Genomic DNA, 25628 nt, shown 5'->3' on the forward strand with positions numbered 1-25628 from the left:
ATGAAAGATGATATCCAGGTTGGAGTTGGGAATCAAAGAGGCAGGTCAAAAGAAGTCTTCTTCCCATTAGAAACGATATGGGGGCCTGAGGTGACAGGCTTTACTCTGAGTCTACCAGCCTGAGAAGGGCTCAGGAGGAGACATTCGGGAGAGACTGCTGAGCAGTTACTATCTATAGCTGCTATTGACAATATTTATAAGGTACTGGCTGGTTTGCCCAAGCTAGTTAAGATAAACTCCACATGAGACAAACGAGTCCATTAATTTCCCCAGAGCTTGACCCGTTTAATCTGCCTTCTGGACCCCTGCTTATTGTTTGTCCAGCCTGGAATGCCTTCCCCTTTGCCCTGAGCTTGTTTACATTCTGCCCCTTCTTCCACCTCCCTTCCTCCCTGAGCCTTTGCCAGTCACTTTACCCTCACCAAACTCCCCATGAATCATCCATTTGGCTCAGAGCATGTGTGAGTGGTAAGAACAGCAACAAGAGCATTTTTGGAGCATTTGCTGTATGCCAGGGACAGCACTAAGCTCTTTACGTAGATGATCTCATTTAATTGTATTGCTACTTCACTGCATATGTGTAGAATTTGTTTTTCCAAAATCCTTCTCAAAGATGGGGCTGTCTTTTATTTATCTTTTTGCACCCAAATGACTAACAGAGATGTGCTAAGTAAAGATTTGTAAATGATGAATATAAGAGGAAGACACAGTTTCTTTTTTCAAAATATAGTAAAAATAGTGATAGAGAAGATACAATCAGTAGATTTCTCCAGAAGGAAGAAGGGCAGAAGTAATATCAGTGCATAGGCAATTAGAAAGGTCTAAATGTTTAATGTCCATAGCTGTCCAATCCTGGAAGGGTAGATTTGGAAGATCCCAGCACCAGAGGTATTCAACTGGAGGCAGAGTAACTATCTGGCAGTCAAGAGATTCTTAGACCGTGTAGGAGGTTAGATTAGGTGCTGTCTAACCTAAGAAGCTTCTGAGGCTGGGCATGGTGGCTCATGCCTGTAATCCCAGTACTTTGAGAGGCTGAGGTGGGAGGAGAGCTTGAGGCAAGGAGTTTGAGGCTGCAGTGAGTTGTGATCGTACTACTGCACTCCAGCCTGGGCAACAGAGACCCTGTCTCAAACAAAACAAAACAAAACAAACAAAACACCAAAAAAACCCCCAAGAAGCTTCCAGTGCTGAGATTCTACTGCTCATGCAACAATTCAACCAATATTTATTGAGTTCTGTGGTAGACAGAATAATCCTCCCACCCCCAGCAAAGATGTCCATGTCCTAATACTTGGAACTTGTGAATATGTTACCTTACATGGCCAAAGGGATTTTGCAGATGTGGGTAAGTTAAGGATCCTGAGATGGGGAGATAATCCTGGATTATCTGGGTGGGTTCAATGCAATCACAAGGGTCCTTCTTAGAAAGAGTCAAGAGGGTCAGAGTCAGAGGAGAGGTGGTGACAGAAGCAGAGGTCAGAACGATGCCACTGATGGAAGGAGCCACAAGCCAAGGGATGTGGGCAACTAGAATCTGAAAAAGACAGGGAAATGGATTTCTCCCTAGAGCCTCCAGAAGAATTGCAATCTTGCTGACACCTTGATTTTAGCCCAGTGAAAATTATTTTGGACTCCTGACTTCCAGAACTGTAAGATCATAAATGTGTGCTCTTCTATCCACCAAGTTTGTGGCAATCTGCTATGGCAATTATAGGAAATCCATACAAACTTCTACTACGTGCTAGGAACTGTTCCACGTGCTGGGAATGGAATGGGGAGCGGTCAGTTTTGAGTCACTGAGTATATTAGGTATTTGAGTGTGTGCCAAAATCAAGATTTGCAAATGATTTTATCCATGAAAGCTTTTGGTCAAACACAATCTCACAGGGAAGTGTAACATATAAGACTGATATGAATGGGGGCTACTATTGGTGAAGGTGGAATGGGTGGCTCCAGAGCCCTGCCAAGGGCCATTCTTCTTCCTCCCTCAGTGACCTCTTTGGCAGACACTTCTAGATGCCTAGTCTTCCTCAGTCTTCCTCCCTTTTATTTTTTTTTTTTTGAGACAGGGTCTCAACTCTGTCACCCAGGCTGGAGTGCAGTGGCATCATCTCAGCTCACTGCAACCTCTGCTACCCGGAGTCATATGATTCTCTCACCTCAGCCTCCTCAGTAGCTGGGACCACAGGTGCGTGCCACCACGCCCAGTGTTTTAAAAAAAATTTTTATTTTTAGTAGAGATGGTGTTTTATCATGTTGTCCAGGCTGTTCTTGAACTCCTGAGCTCAAGCGATCCACCTGCCTTGGCCTCCCAAAGTCCTGGGATTACAGGCATGAGCCACTGTGCCCGGCCCTCCCTCCCTCCTCTTCTTTTCTTGCAGGTAGAGCCCACCTCTCTTTTTGGATGCAGAAAATGCCAGATCCTTGCATTTCCATCCTCCCTTGCATTATGGGTATGGGTCTGTGACCAAATCAGGGCCAAGAGGATGTGAAAAGCAATCTTCTGGGGGTCTTTGGGAGAAAGAGGTTTTCTCTATTAAAAAAGAGAGACACACATGGGAGAATCAGCCTCACTCTCCCATTCTGGTTTTACAAGTGGTTGTGTGAGATGCTACGTTTGGATCCACCACTGCCACCCTGCGACCACAAAAGGAGGCATCCCCTATGCGTTAAGGAGGGCAGATGGAAATAGGGAAACTGCCTGGGCCCCATGTGACCTTGTGTCCCTGCTGGACCAACTCTGGGATCATCTATCTTTAAAATGTGGGTAAGGAAGAAAATAACATTTTTAATTGTTTATGACAATTTTAGCTAGGTTACTTGCAGGTGGCAGGCAGCAAGTTCACTGAATCCTGCTTAACTTATGCACAATTGCAAAATCCTTTCTTGGGTGAATACTGGTATGTGTATATAGAATTTCATTTTTGGCTTACATTTAAAAGGCACTTATCATTAATCTAATAAATAAGTTATTAAGGGTTAAGAATATTTGGAATCCATAACTTAACTCAGCATGTTTGTAGAGCTTTGGAGAACTCCAATTCATCATTCTCTTAAGAATCTGGCTGCTATACAAGGCCGACAATGTTCAATGCTCCTACAGAATGTGTACACATACTGAAACTGGCAATCTTAACAGTTTTCAGGAACGATGCATTTTGCTGCTATTCTTGCTTTTTCATGATTAATTATGATGCCTTTATCTTCATTACTACCAATTTAATTTGCTGTGGGGTGTTAATGCCACCTTATGTGGCATTCCATACGTCCTTTGGCACTCCAATGACGGATACTTCCTTTGCATTGGTTATCTTTGGGGATAGGCTTTAAGACCTACAAGTTCTATGGTTTCTAGATGAAACTCCATACTACTCCAGTTGCAGAAGATAGGTCTCTAACCAGCCCCAATGTGCTAGTTTAATAAACGTCAGTACTATTGCAGTGGGGAAAAGTATGAACAGGTGAAGTAAGTGGGCAGTGGAAAAAATTTAGAAAGCATGTCAGTGCACTCTAAACCCTGAATGAATGTTTCTATCATCATACTATACTGGTTATAATAACAATAACTACATTTACTTTGTATTATTTAATTTGCTTACTACAGCAGCCAACTGAAGGAGGTATTATCCCCATTTGACAGATCTAAAGCTGTGTCTTAGGGCTTAGGAGATGTGCCTCAATCATAGAGCTAGAAAGTGTGTGAGATAGAGTTCGAATTCAGGTCTGCTTGATTCCAAAACCTGGGCACCAGCTTTAAAAAATACGTCTTCTAGGCCAAGCGCTGTGGCTTATGCCTATAATTCCAGCACTTTGGGAGGCTGAGGTGGGCAGATCACGAGGTCAGGAGATTGAGACCATCTTGGCTAACACGGTGAAACCACGTCTCTACTAAAAATAAAAAAAAAAATTAGCCAGGCATGGTGGCACACGCCTGTAGTCCCAGCTACTCGGGAGGCTGAGGCAGGAGAATCGCTTGAACCCAGGAGGCAGAGGTTGCAGTGAGCCAAGATTGTGCCACTGCACTCCAGCCTGGGCCACAGAATGAGACTCTGTCTCAAAAAAAATGTATATATATATAAAATATATATATATATATATTCTAAATGTGCCATTAAAATGAGAAAATTCAAAATCATGAAGACAAATCATGGGGACTGGGTTGTGTTTGTGTTCATAAGGTGTTTTTTGCCTATAAATTAAAAACTTTGTTGGAATTACCACATAAGACTAAACTATTTGTCAAACAAATATTTTCTATTGAACAGAGTTTTTACCTATGAATATTGATTCTACAAAGACACTTAAATAAAATTTCCAGTCCTGTGCCTCCAGTTGATTTTGTCTTCTTTATTCTTACATGCAGTACATACTCAAGGGCTGCTGGTAAAGAGATGTGTTGTTACTAATATTATTATTATTATTTGAGTCAGGGTCTCACTCTGTCATCCAGGCTGGAGTGCAGTGGCATCATCTCAGCTCACTGCAACCTCCGCCTCCCAGGCTCAAGTGATCTTCCCACTTCAGCCATCTGAGTAGCTGGGATTATAGGCACACACCACCATGCCTGCCTAATTTTTGTATTTTTTGTGGAGAAAGGATTTTGCCAGGTTGCCCAGCTGGTCTTGAACTCCTGAGCTCAAGTGATCCTCCTGCCTTGGCTTCACTAAGTGCTAAGACTACAGGTGTTAGCCACTGCGCCTGGCCAGGGATGCATTATTTATTGAGCTCCTGACAGGTAGTGCAACAGATGCTTTTGTAGCTATCTCATTATTCTCATGCAAACACCACAAGGTAAGCTTCATTATCCTTTATTTGTAAGTGAGAAAATTAAGACTATGAGTATTTTACTTCATAGTTTTAACTCCCTTAAGGAAAGGAAAAAGGCATATTGGAAGTTACAAAACATTCTGATGTTTGTCCTTTCCTGCGCCATTGTACCAAACTGTCTATGGCAGATCAATGACAACTGTAGCCTCAGATGTTCACTTTTCCTTGCATTCTTGCCCCCTACAGTGTCACTTTGTAGATCCTCACATCCAGAGGTGATTATTTTCCCCTGACCCTTTAACCTGTGTCAGTCTTGTTACTTGCTGTTCAGCCAATAGCATGAGGAAGAGGTTACAGTATGCTAGTTCCAAGGCTATGCTTCAAGTATCTTGCACGCTTCCATTTCCTCCCTTAGGCTCCTGCCACTGTCATGAGGACATGAGAATGAGGGACCATATGGAGCAGAGTTTGGGTCATCCCAGCTGAGGCCATCCCAGATCAGCAAGGCTCTGGCTGACCCAGCGGCTGACCACATGGATTAGTTAGGGTTCTATAGAGATACAGAACCTGTTGTTTATTTATGTCGCTGTCTATACCTATGAGATTTATTGCAAGAAATTGGCTTACATAATTGTAGGGGCTGGTTAGGTAAGTCTGAAATCCATAAGGCAGGTGGGCAGGCTGGAAACTCTTGGGCAAGAGCTCTCACTGCGGGCCATATGCCGAATTCCTTCTTCCTCTGGGAAACCTCAATTTTGTTCTTAAGGCTTTTCAATGAATTAGATGAGGCTCACCCAGGCTATCGAGGAACTCTCCTTAAAGTCAACTGATTGTAGATGTTAATCAAATCTACAAAACACCTTCACAGCAACACTTAGATTAGTATTTGATTAAATAACTGGGTACAATAGCTTAGCAAAGTTGACACACAAAACTGTCCATCCCACTGCAGATGTGTGAGTGAGCTGAGATCAGTTGAGCCCAGCCTAGATCAGTGGAACTGCTCAGCCAATCCTCCCTCCCTCCAAAAGTAACCAAGAGGAACAATAAATGGATGTTGTTTTAAGCCATTAAGATCTAGGCAGTGACACAGCAACAGTTAACTGCATATGCAGTACTTCTTACTTTGAAACAATATTCGAAAACCCTTTAGCCCAAGGACTTTTACCCTTTCTATTTTGGCTGTCTGCTATAATTTCCCCAAGACAATGCAGAAGACAGCTACCAGGTTGGTTTCTAGAGTGACCTAGCCTAGCTCTGTGCCTCCTGGAAACGTGTTGAACTCAAAAGCCAGCCTTTATAGCTCCTGTTTGTCTTAAAATCACAGTACTAAGCTCCAAAGCAAGTAAAGAGAAACATTTTACTGTCTTTTGAAAAGCCTTTAGCAAAGAGTATTTGAGGACTATTTAAAGACATGGTGACATCATCTGGAAAAGCACACATTCAACCAAGTACCAAACACAAATAGATGGAAGAGCCAAGGAAACCGGCCTGCTCTTTTCTACTTCTGAAAGTCCATCATATATAATGTGGTACAGAAAAAAGAAAACTGCCAAAAGCAGAAATGAAAGAGGCTCAGGTCAGAAAAGCAAGCACGAGAGTTAACTCTTAAAAGCTGGGAAATTCAAAATCCAGGGATGGACCCTTGCCACTGAGTGAAGGCAGCCCTTTCCTGGGGCCTGAAGCCACAGGCCTGCCTCTGAGGCACGGCTGCCAGGTACAGCTCTACAGTTGTGCACTGCACAAATATTCCTGGCTAAGGAGCTGAGTAGAGACTGAATCCAGTCACCAACCTGTGTGTCTCACTGATGTGTCTGCCAAGAGGGGGATCTTTTTCTAATTTGCACAAAAGTACCATATGGGCTAGCAGTGGCCTGACTTGAGGTGAAGGTTTATCAATTTTTTCCATATTAAATATTAAGGAAAGAGAGTACAGGGAAAAAGAAGCAAAGCAGAATTTTATGCTTTTGCAAATGCTGCTTCAATGGCATCAGTCAGACACTGCAACCACATCTCCCAGCCCCTCAAGAGTTCAAATAAACATGCCTCCATTTATAAGCCAAGGGGCTTGGTGTACTAAAGTGGCCTCAGGCCAGTCCTCTAAGACCCCCTTTGACCCTACCCCAGCACTTAAGCCCCTCTTCTGTAAACATTCTGGAGCTGCTGCTGCTGCTGGTCTCAGCCTTCGCTGACTCCTAAAAGAGGAACCATTCCTTTCCTGTGCTTGCATGATGATACTGTTGTGAGCACTGGATGAGGGATGATGAGGAAGGGATGATGTAAGTGCAGGGCACGCTCACTGCTTCTGAAACCAGTCCACCTTGAGAGAGGACAGAGCTGGTCCTCCCAGATATACCGTATAAATTCAGAGCAGCCTCCTCTCCTCCTTCCCCTGAGGTTGTAAAGACCTAAAACTTTAAAGGACAGTGGGAATATTTCATAGGCTGGAATGAACCCTTGTCATCAATGCCTCTTCATGGCTTTTCTTCATGTGTACTAAAATCAAAGAATTAAAAGCCTTAAAGAGGAGTAAATATGGAGAAGATTATGCCATGGATTTGACACATTAGTACATATTTTAGAAAAAAAATCAGGTATGAAATTACCATATGAGAACTAAGTGGACTATAAAATAACTATTTTATGCTCAAAACAGTTTTTATCTTTGAACATCAGCTTCACAAAGGCACATTTCTAAATCATCAGTCTTGGATTTCCGAAGTGTTTTTCCTATTGATTTTCTACTTATTACTGAGCAGCAGGCTCTGCACAGAAGTCTGTGGGGTGGAAAGAGAAATTCTCATTGTTGTGAATGTGTTCATTGTGTGAGTCTGTTCACAGAAAGCCCGTGAAGGAGAAATTAGGAGCCTCCACTTTACAAGGAAAGAAAGTGAAGCTTGGGTGAGGGAATGACACAAGGACCAATGTCTCACCCCTGGTATGTAAGAGAGCTGATACCTTGACCCAGGGGACTGAACTCCAAAGACTCCATGCATTTTTCCCTATCCAGGAATGAATAAATGAGGCAATTTGATATTATTTTCTATGCAGGAGTATGTTACAATTCAGGGAGAATTACAATTTGATGCATGTTCACATCTAAGTTAATGTGGTCCCATAGAAGCTACTGTATTTTCTTTAAATTTCAGTGTCTTGCATTTATATGCTGCTTTACACATGGAAAATATTTTCATTTCTACTACCTGCAATGCAGTGTGGTATGTTGGCAAAAGCACCAGATCCCTACCCTGAGTGCTATGGTTGCTATGGTTTGAATGTTTTGGTCTCCTCCAAGACTCATGTGTTGAAAACTTAATCCCCAGCGCAACTGTGTTAGAAGGTGGGGACCACTGGGAGGTGTTCAGATCATGAGGGCAGAGCCCTCTTAAAAAGGGCTTGTGGATGTGGGTTCTCTGCCGCCCTTCTGTGTTCCAACACATGAGGACGTAGCAAAAAGGCCCTCACCAGATGCTGGCACCTTGATCTTGGTTTCCAGACTCCAGAACTGTGAGGATTAAATTTTTGTTTTTTATAAATCACCCAGTTTGTGGTATTTTGTTACAGCAGCACAAAATGGGCTAAGTCACTAGGTGTGGGCCAAATTCTGCTGTGCACACTTGTTAACATCAATGAGGTCTTTATTCAGCTTTGAGGGCATGATCTGTCCTGATCTGTCAGGTACTGTGCCCAGGCTGGGGGTGCGATGGCGGGTTAACAAACATGGTCCCTCTCCTCATGAAGTCTGGTGCCTAGCTAACTGATATTAGGTAACGATATAAGTAAACGTATGTTAAACGTGGGTGTATATGAAGTATAGAGTTCTAGGATAATTAAACCAGGAGCTCTAATCTGGATTGGGCTGAGGAGTGGACTCTAAGTTGGGCAAGTGGGGAGGGGAAGGAAAAGGAAGGGTGGATGGGTGGGGAGTGACAAACATGTCCCAGGAGGAGCACCAGTGGATGCAAAGGGCTGCAGGAAGAGCAGCACATGCCTTAGAGAAGCTGAAAGCAAGCCAGTGAGGCTGGGGCTCAGAGAGCTGGGAGGACGGTGCACAGAGGACTCCAGCAGAGCCTCATGGGCCATGGTGAGAGAGTCGGGTTTTATCCCAGGAGCAATGAGAAGTAAGACATTAGAGGGCTGGAAGCTGGGAAGTGGCATGATCAGTTTTGTGCTTTTTAATAAAGATCACTCTAGATTCTGTGTAAAGCATGGCCTGGAGGTTTCCTTCTGTCTCAAGTGGGAAGAACAATGTTCACTGCAGAGGGTGGCTACTAAGAGGAAATGAGATGATCGCAAGTATTTTGTAAATTCTTGTACAAATGTAAGATGTTATTATTATATCATCTGTTTCTTAGTATGGTCAAGGCAGGAGCTATTGTTCGTATTTTCAGAAAAGTCATATTGCTTGTTTAAAGTTATAAAGAAACTTTGGGGTCACATCCAGTGCTAGAACCCAGCCACTACTCCCACTTACCCTTCTGATACAGGCTCCACTCCACCACCTTAGAATTCTGTTTAAACATCGGTGTAAGCAAACATTATCAAAGAGCATTCTGAGGGGAAAATTTAAGGTGCTGTTCCCAACCACGAACGACAACTCTAGAATTCAGCCCAGTATGCAGCAGGTGAATAAGACGTCCCGGTTAAGAGGCAAAGCAAAGAAATGCAAAGTCCTAGGAAAGCTTTGGGGAAAATATCTCACCAAGCATATTACTTTGTTTCTTTTCTTTTTAAAGGATGTTAAGCTCAAGAGAAACTGTAGTATATTTATTTCTTCGTTTTTTTTTCACTTAATTGAGCAGTTGCCATGGTAACTCAAGAACAGACTACTCATTGCCTTCAGTGAATCACAGCTACACATTTTCCATCTACTGAATGTTGCAGTGAACTTTAAAAAAAGGTGATCTGAGTATTTCTTTTTTCCCTGGCCTGGCATCAGCATTATCTCTTTACTGGACCCTGAAGTGGCAGCACTTCCATTTCATGAATGAGAAAACTATATCCCAGGAAGAGAGGGTTTGGAAATTTCATCAGGATTCAAACCTTCCACCAGCTAACAATATTTAAGCCGTGTGCAGAGCAGGAGGGCAAGCACAGCGAGAAGCAGAGAAGCAAAGGGAAGAGGCTGCTCCCTCTTTCCAAGAGCAAACACAAAGTTAGCACCCTGGTTCTTGGCAAAGAGTTCCCAAAGTCTGCCATCAGAATTTAATTCTGGAATTAGATAAAAGGTACTGGATATTCACTCTCCCTTGTTCTCCTAAATCTCTCTCATTATTCCCCCTGCTTCTCCCCGGCTGCACCTCCATCATCTCTTCTGCCCTAATAATTAAAATGCCCTCCTGACTAGCATCCCTGAAACCAGTTTCTCCACTTCAGTCCATTCTCCACATGGGTGGCAATGTTATGTTTCCATGTTATCGCTCTGCTCCAAGGCTGCCAGGGACTTTACACTACTATAGTATGCAAAACTCTTTCTGATCTGGGCCAGCCTATCCCATAGGCTTATCTTTGCCACTGATGAGCCCATATATCCTCCCGGCTGTCTCTCAGTATGCCCTATCTTCTGTTCAGCCTATCATCTTCACCTAGAATGATCTGCCTAGCTACCTACACAACTCATCTGATTAAAAGACTCATTTTAAGACTGAACTCAAGTCACTCTTCTTCCCCCACTGGAACCAATCTCCCCTCCAATGTGTTCACTGAGCATGTTACATCTCTGTAACTGTGCACATCACATTGTACTGAAACAGCCAGGTGGGAGGAGGTCTCTGGAAAAACTCCAACCGGCCTGCGCACTGGGGTGGAGCCTCGGGAAGTTGGCACTGTTTGCAGCAGGAAGGAGCCTGGCCCCTCCTCTTCCTGTGTGGAACCTGGGATTCAATCTGCCAGGTGGGAAGCACTCTAGCAGGGGATTCTGGCCTTGAGAGAGTCCCTGTTTTCCCCTTTTCTTCCTTTTCACCCATTAAAACTGTCTTACCATTCAAATTGTCTGCAAGCCTGAATTTTCATGGCTGTGGGACAAAGGACCCTGTCTTCAGCTGAACTAAGCAAAAGTCCTACAACAATACTCTGTCCTATGTCAGAATTAGTTGTGAATTTTATTCAACTTTTCCTCTTTCATAGTGCCTTGAACGTAGAAGGCAGAGTAAGTGGCTCCCTCCTCATTAACCCATAGCACTTTTATAATTCTCAATATACTGGATACCTACTGGACTCTGCTTAAGCACCCCTCCTACCCCTATCATGTGAGCCTGACCACAGGTGATTGGATGAGGAGAGTACCTGAACCAAGCCTGGACAATGAGCATCCTTCTCTAGGAATTTAGACTGAAAGAGACTGGCCTCCCTGCTGGGGGCTGTACCAATTGGTAGACGCTTTTACTATGTAACTAAGGGAAGAAACAGGCCTATAATAAGGGAAAAATAGAGGGAAACAGACACACAACAGAGGGAAATTCTTAATGACCTTTCCACACCCGGTTCCACACTGTTCCTAGGGTTCAGATGCATTATTTCTTGGATTTTTGAGAGGTCTCCATAGGTTTACAATAAATTTACCTTTTTTTTTTTTTTTAAAGCTAAACAGGTTTTTGTGTCTTACAACCTAAAGAATCTTAACCAAGACACTCACATAGGGAGGGAATGTTTTTAAATTGCCTGTCTTTCCCAAGAGACTGAGATTTTTGAAAGCAAGGACTAGGTGAATCTTGATTAAGTTTTGTAACTCCAGAATCTGGCATAGTGCCTGACATTTAGTAGATGTTCAATATGTGCTTGTTGAATTGACACGTTGACATTTTCTTGAATTAAGTGAGATGTATAAAAACCATAAAGCTCTCAATCAATGTGAACCAAGCTGATCATGATCAGACTAACTGTGCTGAGCTCTGATCCCTCACTTACTCCTCCCCAGAGAGGGAGAGATTATTTGGAGACTTCTCAATTGTTGAGAAGTCAGTCAGTGAGGAGTTGGGGTGCTTGTTATTGGGCCCTCCTTAAACATTAGGAGAGAAGAAGGTCCCCCCTCCAACGTCTATAAGTTCTATAATTTATTTGTAATGGTTCATTAATCCATACCCAAGTAATCCATGTTTATGAGAATCCCATTAGAATCTAGATTCTTTGCACATCATAAAAAGAAAGATTTGGTACTAAATTGCAAATAAGGCAGCAGGGGCATAATCAAGCTAGTCATAATAAGCTAGAATGAATTTTAAGATAACTTTAAGGATTGCAGAGCTTCCACTTTATGCAGAATTGAGACAAATTATTTTCTCCAGTAAAGCAGGGTTCAAGTTATCAGTAATAATTGTCTTCTTAGCTATCTCAATGGTATTTTCAACAAACTCGGTTTTATTGTTTTAAAGCATAGGGAACAGTACCACCATATTTATTGATTATAATTCTGAAATTGAGGCTTAGGAAGCCCAGAAAATACCCAAATTATTTTATTTTTCCTACTTTTATGCAGCTATTAAAAATAATAGTGAGAAAGCATATGTATTAATACTGAAAGAGATTCATAATGTATTACGTGAATAGACAGGTAACTAAATAGTGGATATACGGTGGTCCCGTTTTTATAAAAATGTATATATATACACACAAGAATTTATAATAAAAATTAAGATGTTAGCATATTAAATAGCTTAAATGTGAGTGCATGGTTATAGATGTTTTTCCTTTTAAGTATCTATATTTTATAATATTTATAAAGTGATTATGTATTGCTCAAGTAAAAAAATTTAAATGGAAAATTCAGGACTCACATATAAATCATCCATTCATCTGCCTATTCATCCATCCATCCATCCATCCATCCATCCATCCATCCATCTATCCGACAAATATTTGTTAAGCATCTACAACATGCCAGGCCCAGCCTCACTAGATCAAGGCAGTGAGAGGGTTCCTTGGCCTGATCACTTTCTTGTGTGGAAGTTGTAATGCTAAAAGTTTATGGTGTGTATAATATACACCATTGGCTCTCCTGTGTATGAATTTTGAGTAGGATAAGAGCTTGTGGAAAAATAGGAAATCTTTTTAGAAAGCATAAAGTCAGAAATGTTTTTCTAAAGACTACTATCTATCTTTCTATAAAGAAAACTTCTCATTCTTCAAATAATGTTCCTAGAACACTTTAAATTGACAGATAAAATTGTATGTATTTATCACACACGTTTTGCAGTATATAGTGAAATGGCTAAACCTAGCTAATTAACAAATACATCATCTCACATAGTTATCATTTTTGTGGTGAGAACACTAACATCCACTCATCCACTTTCTTTGCATTTTTCAAGAATACAATATATCTTTGCTAACTATAGTCACTATGCTGTACAACAGATTTCTTTCTTTTTTTTTTTTTTTTTGAGACAGTCTCGCCCTGTTGCCCAGGTTGGAGTGGAATGGTGTGATCTCTGCTCACTGCAACCTCCACCTCCCAGGTTCAAGCAATTCTCCTGCCTCAGCCTCCTGAGTAGCTGGGATTACAGTTGTGCACCACCACGCCCCGCTAATTTTTCTAATTTTAGTAGAGATGGGATTTCAACACATTGGCCAGGGTGTTCTCGATCTCTTGACTTCGTGATCCGCCCACCTAGGCCTCCCAAAGTGCTGGGATTACAGGCGTAAGCCACCATGCCCGGCCACAATAGATTTGTTGAATGTATTCTTCTTATCTGTCATTATATATGCTTTGACTGACATCTCCCCATTCCCCCCTCCCCACTAACCACCCCAGCCTCTGGTAACCACATTTTATTTTCTATTTCTATGAGATCAACTTTTGAAAATTCCACATACAGGGCCGGGCGCGGTGGCTCATGCCTGTAATCCCAACACTTTGGGAGGTCGAGGTGGGTGGATCACGAGGTCAGGAGATTGAGATCATCCTGGCTAACACGGTGAAACCCCACCTCTACTAAAAATACAAAAAAATAGCCAGGCGCAGTGGTGGGCGCCTGTAGTCTCAGCTACTCGGGAGGCTGAGGCAGGAGAATGGTGTGAACCCGGGAGGCAGAGCTTGCAGTGAGCCGAGATAGCGCCACTGCACTCCAGCCTGGGCGAAAGAGCGAGACTCCATCTCAAAAAAAAAAAAAATTTTACATACAGGCTGGGTGTGGTGGCTCACGCCTGTAATCCCAGCACTTTGGGAGGGTGAGGAAGGCAGATCACTTGAGGTCAGAAGTCCAAGACTAGCTTGGCCAATATAGTGAAACCCTGTCTCTACTAAAAATACAAAAATTAGCCAGGCGTGGTTGTATGTGCCTATAATCCTAGCTACTTGGGAGGCTCAGGCATGAGAATAGCTTGAACCCAGGAGGCAGAGGTTGCAGTGAGCTGAGATTGCATCACTGCACTCCAGCCTGGGTGACAGGGTGAGACTCTGTCTCAAAAAAAAAAAAAATTCCACATAAAATGAAATCATGCAGTGTTTGTCTTTCTGTGCCTGGCTTATTTCACCTAAGATCATGTCCTCCAGGTTCATCCCTATTGTTGCAAATAGCAGGATTTAGTTCTTTTTTACGGCTGAATAGTATTTCATTGTGTATGCATACAACATTTTGATTGTCCTTCTGAATCATTTTAAACGAATTTGAAATATAGAGCATTCTCAGGACTGGCAAATTAACTTCTAAAAGACAGTGGAGATTATATTTCTTTCATTTTTACGGGAGCCAAAGTCTATGAACAAACAAATGTATGTTCTAATTTTAATTCGGATTAAGATCTGTTTGAAGGAGGAAGGAGTGTGTTTACATACAAATATCCATTCTTTCTTTGTCTTGCTTTGTATATTTCCTGTGACATTTGCTACTATTCTAAATACTGTTCATTTGATTCATCTTTTGTAATGAAGCCAGCAATAATAGAATCTCTTATCTACACCTTTGCTTAATTTGTGACTATGGTGACCCATTCTGTGAGGTCTGAATCACTTTATCAGCATTGATTGGACACAGTCCTGTGTTTCAAAATGTTCTTTATTTTTGTCTTGATGCCTCAGTGACTCCTTTATTAATGAAATTTGTATTCTTGTGCAAGTTCCGGAAGTGTGTCATATCTCTGAGATACCAGATGTACTTTGAACCTGAAGTGATTGTTCTGTTCATTAAGACCATAAGATCTAGAGCCTTGACAGGTTTCACTGAATGTCAGTGTTTCTTCTTGGTACTTGCATTATACTAGATTAAAGATTATAAATTGCATTTCTTTAAAATATTATAAAATGTATTTTAATGATTCAGAAGTCACAGTTAAGCAACTATTTTCTAGTTCAAGAAACTCTAGAAAAACGTACACAGTATCTCTTCTTCCTGCTTCCTTTTCTAACTCCTTTTATTGGTCATGATAATAATGATAGCTGCCATGTACTGAGGCTCTACTATGGGCCAGATACTATGGTAGCTGCTGGGGTATAGAGGTGAACAAGATAATGCTTAATAAGTATTTGTTAAATCTATGGTTCTCAAAGTGTGGTCCCTGGACCATCAGCACTACCTGAGGACTCATTACAAAGGCAAATTCTTAGGCTACCTCAGACCTATTGAATCAGAAACTGTAAGGATAGGGCCCAGCAGACTGTGTTCTAATCAGTGCTCTAGATGATTCTCGTGCTCCTTAAAGCCTGAGAACCACTGGGTTAAACAGATGAGTGAAGACAGTGGTTTCTGCCTTTGTGGATCTTCCAGTCTACTGGGGTAGTGGTGGTGGTGGGGCACACAGAGAAATAAATAGGCAAAGACAAACCCCAAAACTGGCTACAGCGGGGGACGTAAAGAATGCTTGGAAAACTGTTACAGGCTGGAGAGGTGAGCAAGGGCCTAACCATTTAGAAAAGTATAATCCATGTAAGGAGTCTGAAATTCATCTTAAGGGCAGTGAGAAGCCATTAAAAGGGTGTTAAGGAAGACAGTGATAAAATTAGATCTATCTAAAAATAAGATGACCGAGTCCTCGGAGAAAAGTGTGGAAGTGTGATGTGGACGTTTTCTACATAGGATACATGTGGAAGACAAAGGCCCAGGTCCCAGGACCTCTGAGGGAAGCCAGAGGCTGCAAATGAGATTAAAATGTGCTTATGTGGCAACCAGACCACCAACTTCCTATGCAGTGAGGAACCAACAGCCAGGATCCTGCTCCCTGGGCAAGACACCAGAAGTTCCCTGTTTAGAAAAAGACAGCAAAGTCTCTGTCTTCTGGCTTTGGAGGTCTACTAGGAATGACCGGTCCCTGCCTGTGGTAAGCTAAATAATGCCACTCCCCTTTGCAGAGAAGTTCATGTATTAATCCCCAGAAGCTGTGAATATGTTACTTTATGATGTGGTTTGGCTCTGTGTCCCCACTCAAATCTCATCTTGTAGCTTCCATAATTCCCATATGGTGGGATCTGGCGGGAGATGATTGAATCCTGGGGGTGGGTCTTCCCATGCTGTTCTCCTGATAGTGAATGAGTCTCAAAAGATCTGATGGTTTTAAAAACAGGAGTTTCTCTGCACAAGCTCTCTCTTTGCCTGCTGCCATCCACATAAGACGTGACTGGCTCCTCCTTGCCTTCCGTCATGATTGTGAGGCTTCCCCAGTAATGTGGAACTGTGAGTTCTCCATTAAACCTCTTTCCTTTGTAAATTGATCAGTCTCAGGTATGTCTTTATCAGCAGCATAAAAATGGACTAATACACTTTACATTACAAAAGGAAATTTGCAGAGGTGATTGAGTTAAGGATCTTAAGATGGGGAGATGATACTGACTACTCAGGTTTGGTGCACAGGAGGGTCACTGTCAGAGAGGAGACATAATGAAAGAAACAGTGCGAGAGAGCAAGGAAGAGAGGGGACAATAGAGGAGCGAGAGATTTGAAAAGGCTGGCCTTAAAGAAGGCAGAAGGAGCCATAAAGTAGGGAGTGTGTAGCCTCTAGAAGCTGAAAAGGGCAAGGAAATGGATTCCCTAGAGCCTCCAGAAGGAACCACCCCTGACATTTGTTTTGTTTTGCCTTTTTTTTTTTTTAAGAAACGGGGTCTCATCTTGCCTCTCAAGCTGGAGTGGAGTGGCACAATCATAGCTCACTGCAGCCTCTAACTCCTAGGTTCCAGTGATCCTCTTGCCTCAGCCTCTTGAGTAGCGGGGACTACAGGGGCTGGGCACCATGCCTGGTTTCTGTCGACATCTTGACTTTAGGACTTCCAGTCTCCAGAACTATATGATAAATTTGTGTTAAGTCACTAGGTTTGTGGTAATTTGTTATAGCAAATAGGAAGCTAATAGACGGACTAAATATGCTGGACTAAAGCCCACCACTGGCTGAGCCTCCTACTCCAGTGGCCCCCAGGCACACATGAATACAAATGGACAGCCAGGAATCTCAAAACTTAGGAGAAAACTTTTAAATATAAAGGAAAGAGGTCCCAAAAAACAAACAAAATCCAAAGGAAACAAAAATAATGCAACAGACAAAGAAAATTTAGAAAGCAATTTAAACATTATTATTCTCAGAAAGATACAAGAAGATATTACATCCACAAAACTAAAAACATATGGTTTGAAAAAGGAACAGTTAAAGAAAGAAAGAGCTCTTGAAAATTAAAACTATGATAGCTGAAATAAATTCAATAGAACAGATGGAAGGTGAAGTTAAGGAAGTCTGCAGAAAGCAGAAGGTAGTAGAAAATTTAGGTAGAAAATGAGAGAAAATTTAGGTAGAGAAGGAGAGAATCAATTCTGAAAGCCTTATATCCAATTCTAAAAAGCAAGAACATAAAGAGCAGAGGGTAGAAAACAAGCAAATAAAAAAAACCAACTGTAAAATGTCCCAAGCCTGAGGGACCTGCGTCTCCACATTGAGACATCACACCAAGTACGCAGCCCAGTGAACGAAAGAAGATCCGCACCAAGGTACATCAGTGGGATACTTCAGAACATCAGGAACACAGACAGGATCTTTAAAACTTCCAGGAATGTGAGGAGAGAGGAGGGCACAGGTCACAAGGATAGGGGACTGAAAATCAGAACAACGCCTGACCGCAATATGGCAAGGCAGAAGACAGTGGCTCAAAATGTTGGAGGAAAACTGATTTGCGAACACAAGGATTAAAAACCCAGGCAAACTGTCAGAAAATTATGAAGAAAGAGAAAAGTCATTTGCAATGGAAGACTTTTAGAAAATGTACCTCCCATTGACTTTTTTTTTTTATAGGAAACTACTATAGGATGTGCTCCAGAAAAGTGAGGTGATGCATAGAGAGGAAGACGACAGACCCCAGATACTAGAATGAGGCTCAAACAGGCCCACACAGAGGAGTTTATTGGTTTTCAGAAAAGGCTACATGAGGCAGGTGAGAAGAGCAGGCTTTAGGCTTCAGTGATGCCCTGCACGTCACTCTTTCCCTATTCTGCATGGTTCTTTGGAACTAGGGGGACCAACCATCCCATTTGCTCAGGATGAAGAGGTTTCCCAAGATGGGGCATTTTACCAGGTAAGCTGGGACAGCTGGTCTCCATACTTGGAACTGAGGCCCATCCTCGTTCTTTTAAGTCTGTGCCTTCGAAGGTGCTATTCTTGCTCCCTGGCACATGCTCTCTGCCCAGTCAATTCTTACTCTCCCCTTGAGCCCCAGCCCAAGCTTGGAAATGGAGAAATGTATCCAGGTCAAGATGGCTCTCTTCTCTAGCAAGGTGTAACACCAGAAGAGCCTGTTAACCTTCGGAGACATCTGTATTCAGGCAGATACCAAGTGAAACCTCTCCATGCTGAGGTGAGAGCTGCGGTCAGGGTGGGGTTTACCCCCAGTTACCTGGGAGATCAGAAACTAGTGCCCTTAAGCAGGGGGAAAAACAAAGATAAAATCTGCCACGGGGCTCAATCAGCTGAGGAAACAACTGCGGTAGTAGAGTCTTATCATTACAGTTCTCTAAATTCTATGAAATCTCACTCTTAGTATTGAGGAATTACTTGCTGTTTTAGGGGCTTCCACTGTTCATTTTCTCCAAACAGACATTGCCTTAGAGTGGACAAAGTCCGGGCTGAATAACTGCATGGAAACTGCACAATCCTAGGCACTTCAGGTAGTCTTCTCTGATTTTATGCATTACTTTCATGAATTAGCACATTTCCTTTACATTTAAATGAATTTTAAAAATCATACTTCCTTAGATTTTGGAGACCACCACTCCTGGTGCTTTTGATCTGCTCTATTCTTGTAGACTTGATCCCTTTCAGCTGTCAGCCTTCCTAGCTAATTACAGTGGGTCTCATGCCAGACGCACATTACAATCACCTGGGAGATTTCAAAACGTAACTTTGCTCAGCCTTCATTCTCAGAATCTCTGGGGGTGGGGCGTGAACGTGGGGAGGTTTTAACAGCTCACCCGGTGATTCTAATGTGCAGCTAGGGTAATGACTACTGGGTGCAGAGCAGTAGTTTTTGCCTTCATCTGTTTGGGCTGCTATAATAAAACATCATAGACTAGGTGAGTTATAAGCAATGGAAATTTATACCTCACCGTTCTGGATGCTGGGAAGTGGAAGTTCAAGGCTCCGGCAAACTCAGTGTCTGGTAAGGGCCTGTTTTTTTGTTCACAGATGATGCCTTCTGGCTGTGCCCTCACTATTAAATCTCAAAACTTATATTGAGGAATTACTTGCTGTTTTAGGGGCTTCCCCTGTTCATTTCCTCCAACAAACATTGCCTGCCATGGTGGAATTCCTTCTCATGGTGGGATGGGCAAGGCAGCTTGCTGGGACAAACTGCGGCAAGCTGGGGCCTCTTTTATAAGGCACTCATTTCTTCATGATGGCTCTGCCCTCAGGACCTAATCACCTCCCAAAGGCCTTCCCAACATGGTCATGTTGGTGATTAGGTTTCAACAGGTGAATTTTTGGGGAAAACAATCATTCAGATTATAGCAGTTTTGAAGTCAGGGAGATTTGGTTCAATTCCTGTGTTAGCGATATACTAGATGTTTTTGGCCAAGTAATTTCACACTCAGAGTCTCAGTTTTCTCATCTATGAAATGGGCTTACTAATGCCCGATAGATAGGGCTGTGGTATGGATAAAGAAGTATGTGAACCACTCAGTTTAATACTTGCCCCAAATTGAGTGCTCAGCAAAAGTGAGCTGTTGATCATCATTGCTTGGATAGTGGAAAAAGCTTCCTATCAAAGAGCAAAAAAGGAAAGGCAACATGATTAACTATCTTGCTCAACATCTTTGTCTAGAGAGAAGATGACACTTGAAGTTTTAACTCTTGATAAGGATTATAATTTATGAACTAAACTCCACAAAAGAAAAAAAAAACTTGAGAGAGAACATATCCATTTAAATGTCAACTTAGACCCACTTAAAAAATGTGTAAGACTAATGTCATCCAATTATTTGTGTGCCAGATGAAATCAGTTAAAACTTTTCCATTGTGAAGAGCTGCGGGTATAAGTCTTATGTATTCAACTTGACTTTGCCTGATAATGATTTGTTTTGGTGATAAACATTAATTTCCTATTTTGGTAAATCTATTAAGTCTCTTTGGAAAGTATAAATTAAACAAAATAGCTATGGTCTGGTCTACAGAATTTAAATGTATTTTGTTAGAATGCAATCATTTTCAGAGTAAATAAAACTGATGAAAATAAAAATAATTAAAATATATAGAAATAAAGCTAGCTAGATATGTGATGAGAAAGTAACCATATCTTTTTCTTTTCCTTGTGTTGGTTCATGAAAGAGAGAGAGAGAGAGAGAGAGAGAGAGATAATGGCTAGGCTCTGGGCTCCTGGGGTGGATGGAGTAATACTGACCAAGATGGCATACAATTAGGAGTAGGATTTGAGGGGAGTGGAATGCGCCAACATTGTCTATCCCAGCCAGGAGAGTGAGAATATTCCAGAGTAAAGAGGGGTTGGTAGTTTATAAATGGAGAAGACCTGAACCCTATTCCCTTCCTGACAGTCCTGGGTTTGGCAGATAGATAGCTGGGGTCTCAACTGTCCTGTGGTCCATCCAGTCACAGCAGCATGGATGCTGTAGTAGAGCAGCCTGCTTTTGAGTGGATCACACAGGCTTGAACAATAAGCATCTCATGTTGACCCTACAGAGCTGAAGACTAGAAGCTTCTTTCTCAAACTTTTTGGACCAGGTGAGTCTTTCCAGACCCTATTAAGACCCTGAAGAAGAGGAAAAAGGGGCTCCCCATACCATGACTGAGAATGAAAGTTCCTTTACCAATAAGAATAGGGCTATGGAACAAAACTGATTCAGAAAAATACAGAAAGTTTACATGGAGGAAGTTAGTCCTTTCCTAACTACTTATATCGTTGTTGCTAATAATAAAGTTGAAGATACATAAACACATTAAAAGATTGGCTGACCAACTGGCCTCATCTTATTTGTGAGGAAGCTGATGCCCAGAGGGCTGAGCTGATTTCCCAACTTCCCATTCACCTAGAGATTTAGAAGAGGAAGAAATATAGTAGAGACAAGAGTCAGCCCCTTCCCACTTTCTCCCCTGTTGTTTATTATAGAAAAACTCTTACAAAATGGAGCAAAAAGACAGTATCAGGACATTCACTGCAACAAATTTACAATATTATAAATTGGAAACAACCTAGATGCCCATCATTAGAACAGATAAATAAATTGTCTTCTAATCTTACATTGGAATACTATACTGCAGTGAAATGAATGGAGCCAAGTTACATTATCAGCATAGATTGAACAAACAAATTAAGTTGCAGAAGGACATATACAATACGAAACACTTTATAAGGGGTTAAAATATGAAAAAATCCTGACATTATTACGAATACATTATTTATTCAACAGTCAATAAATACTTTTTGAAACCCTGCCATGTGCCAAATGTTGCTCTAGGTGCTGGTGATGTATCAGTGAACAGAGAAAAGTACTTGCTTTCTGGGAACTCACATTCTAGAGACATACCTACACATGTAGCAGAAATAGAAAGACAAATATAGGATTGACAAACACTGAATTCAGAACGGGGACATCTCTGGGGACAGGCCAGAGGAATGTGACTAAAGAGGGGGTGCACAGAGGTTTTCAGTTATTTGCAATGTTTTATTTAAGCTGGGCAGTGGATAAATGATGTTTGTTATATCATTCTCTATAGCTTTTAGTCTGTATGAAATATTTTGTACAATCTATTTAATTTTGTTTCCTAGTTTTGTGTCCACAAATTTCTTTTCTCTTTAATAAAAACACATTCGCCTCCACAGATAAAATGAGATCAAATGAAATACAGGAAGATAAATGGATATGTTCTGGGCTCTGGCTGTAGGTATTTAAGAAAGCATGTGTACTTGGAAATTACAAGAACTCTTGGATGTCTTGAATAATACTGTTGTTTCTAGAAGCTCATGGAAGCACTAGCAGAGAGCCAGGCCCAGTGAAACTTGTTTGTTCTATCTATGCTTGGCTGAATGAAGGACTGAATGTGGAGTGAACTTGTTCCATGGAAAAGCATGAGAGGTTCTACTGCATGTTCTTGTGGCACCGTTTAGCCTGGCCGCATGGGTGACTGGCATTTTGGAGGACTACCTTATTGATCAACAGACTGCAGATATTTTAGCATTTAATATACTCTGCATCATGAGTCATGTGGGACTAAACTGGATCCAATTTGACAGCTCTTATTCCAAACATTTAAATAAACAGCCTTATCTAAAAATCTTCCTCTTTGGAGTCCTTTGCTCAGTCAATAATCCTTGATTTATTATTAAAGTATATCTGATTAGAAAGAAGGAGAATATTGCAATGCTATCCTTTTTTCTTCATAATTCCACAAGCATTTATTGAAAATTAAAGATATGCCAGTCATGAACAAGTGTTGATACAGAAGGATGTCAATTCATTAAAATTAAGGAAGACATACATATATAGAACAACATAGCTCATTTTGAAAATACATACAAACAGAAAGATACATATAATTGCATTATAATGGATGCTTATGCAGGAGAGAAAAATGGAAGATGATTATGGGGATATAAAAAAGAATAAATTAAAAGCTAATATCAAAGGGGGAAAATATGAAATGGACTTTCACAGGAATAATGGCAATTTTCCCTGAACCAAAAGATATGTTTAACTTGGCCTTCTGCACCTGAGAAAAGTACATAAATAAAGGAATAAAACATAGTCTTTGTCCTCAAGGAACTCACAGTCTGGCAGGCAGACATAGGTAGAAACATGTGATTGTTCCACATGATTAATTCAGTAAGCACAGACTGCTTCAAGTGGGTACCTTACACAGATTTCAGGTCCCTGGGGTAGGAGGGTCTTGTCAGGAGAGATTTCTCTGGACAGGCACCAGTTAACCAGGTGAAATGGTGCAAAGGCAATCCCCGACAGAATGTAGACTATACAAAAGCACAGTTGAGAGGAAGAGAATGATTTGGAAAACCGCAAGTACAACCCTGAGAGACTGACGCTATTGTCATGTTTATTCATTCAAGATTATTTATTAAGCAGCTCCTGTGGACCCAAGTACTTACATGTGCAAATTGAGATTCAGAGGGTTTGAAAATACTGTCCGTTATACTCTTTGGTCCTTATTTACTCCTAGAGTAATATTCAGAGACTTAGGAAAAGTTTATGTGCCATGATGTGCCAGGGCAGCATTATTTATAACAGTGAAAAGATGAAAAGAAAAATAGGTGTTCTGTAATAAGGGAATGATGAAAAAAAGTGGTGTTCCTATAGAATTATATTTTATAGTGCCATTAAAATGTGTTTACAAAAATTATTTGATGACATGGGAAATTCTATATTATTAAATGCAAAATCTGATTATAACATTATTAAATGTCTATCAATCAAGGAAATACTTCATAACGTCAATGTTAATTTTCTTCTTTATACTTTTTGTATTTTTTTTCAAATTTTCCATAGCATGTAGTTTTGCTTTTATGTCTTTATGTATTTATTTTTTTTTGAGACAGGGTCTCTCTGTTGCCTAGGCTGTAGTGCAGTGGTAGAATCATGGCTCACTGCAGCCTCAACCTCCCAGGCTCACGTGATCCTCCCAGCTCAGCTTCCTGAGTAGCTAGGGCTACAGGCACATACCATCATGCCTGGCTAATTAAAAAAGTTTTTTTAGTGATGGGGGCTCACTATGTTGCCCAGGCTGGTCTTGAACTCCTGGGCTCAAATGATACTCCTGCTTCGAACTCCAAAAGTGCTGAGATTACAGGCGTGAACCACTGCACCAGTTTAGTTTTGCTTTTATAAATAAGAAAAAAGTTATTAAATTTAACAAAATAAGGAAATCAAAGAGAATTATGCTTGAAAGACAAGCAATCGCAAACTTGACATTTCTTACAATCTTAGGCATCTGTTTATATAACTTGCTCATTTTACAAACCTGTGAAGAAATTAACTTACATGATTGCAAATATGAGGTTAAAATCAAGCTAGTTTTTTGTGGGGGTTAGGAGAAGGTTGTTGAGGATAGTTATTATAGATTCTGGGGCAGCAGCATGCCTTATTGGAAAGAGATGAACTTAGAGTGAGGACGTTATTAGTTGTGTGACCTTGGGGATAATGATATTTTTTTTTTTTACTGTTGTGAAGATTAAACCAGATCATGAGAACTCTTTGCATAGGATAGGCACTTAATAAAAACTGTTGACTCTGATATTTCTTAAAGATTATGAATATTCAGTGAAAAACTGGACATTTTAAGTGTGTTCTCAGCTGGTTAGAAGGGGTATGTCTTTATGAGCAGTGTGAAAACAGACTAATACAGTAAATTGGTACCAGTAGAGTGGGGCATTGCTGAAAAGATACCTGAAAATATGGAAGCGACTTTGGAACTGGGTAACAGGCAGAGGTTGGAATAGTTTGGAGGGCTCAGAAGAAGACAGGAAAATGTGGGAAAGTTTGGAACTTCCTAGAGACTTGTTGAATGGCTTTAACAAAAATGCTGATAGTGATACGAACAACAAAGTGCAGGCTGAGGTGGGCTCAGATGGAGATGAGGAACTTGTTGGGAACTGCAGCAAAGGTGACTCTTGCTGTTTTAGCAAAGAGACTGGAAGCATTTTGTCCCTGCCCTAGAGATTTGTGGAACTTTGAACTTGAGAGAGATGACTTAGGGTATCTGGTGGAAGAAATTTCTAAGCAGCAAAGCATTCAAGATGTGACTTGGGTATTGTTAAAGACATTTAGTTTTAAAAGGGAAACAGCATAAAAGTTTGGAAAATTTGTACATGAGAATGCAATAGAAAAGAAAATCCCATTTTGTAAGGAGAAACTCAAGCTGGCTGCATAAATTTGCATAAGTAATGAGGAGCCAAATGTTAATCCCCAAGACAATGGGGAAAATGTCTCCAGGGCATGTCAGCCCCTCCCATGATTCAATTACCTCCCACTGGGTTCCTCCCACAAAAGGCGGGAATTGTGGCAGTTACAATTCAAGATAAGATTTGGGTGGGGACACAGCCAAACCATATCATTACACCCTTGGCCCCTCCCAAATCTCATGTTCTCACATTTCAAAACCAATCATGCCTTCCCAACAGTCCCCTAAAGTCTTAACTAATTTCAGCATTAACTCAAAAATCCACAGTCCAAAGTCTCATCTGAGACAAGGCAAGTCCCTTCTGCCTATGAGCCTGTAAAATCAAAAGCAAGTTAGTTACTTCCTAGATACAATGGAGGTATAGGCACTAGGTGAATACAGTCATTCCAAATGGGAGAAATTGGCCAAAATGAAGGAGCTACAGGCTCCATGCAACTCTGAAATCCAGCAGGGCAGTCAAATATTAAAGCTCCAGAATGATCTCCTTTGACTCTGTGTCTCACATCCAGGCCACACTGATGCAAGAAGTGGATTCC

At 41.3% G+C, this 25628-nt stretch overlaps 1 protein-coding gene across 2 annotated transcripts in view; it reads right to left on the bottom strand.

The window, feature by feature from the left end:
- The window catches only part of AK5 (adenylate kinase 5), a 280448-nt gene that overhangs the window by 84412 nt on the left and 170408 nt on the right, over positions 1-25628 (bottom strand). The gene's annotated exons all lie outside the window — the stretch shown is intronic.

This window comes from Pongo pygmaeus, chromosome 1 (assembly GCF_028885625.2).
Source record: "Pongo pygmaeus isolate AG05252 chromosome 1, NHGRI_mPonPyg2-v2.0_pri, whole genome shotgun sequence".
Taxonomy (NCBI): domain Eukaryota; kingdom Metazoa; phylum Chordata; class Mammalia; order Primates; family Hominidae; genus Pongo; species Pongo pygmaeus.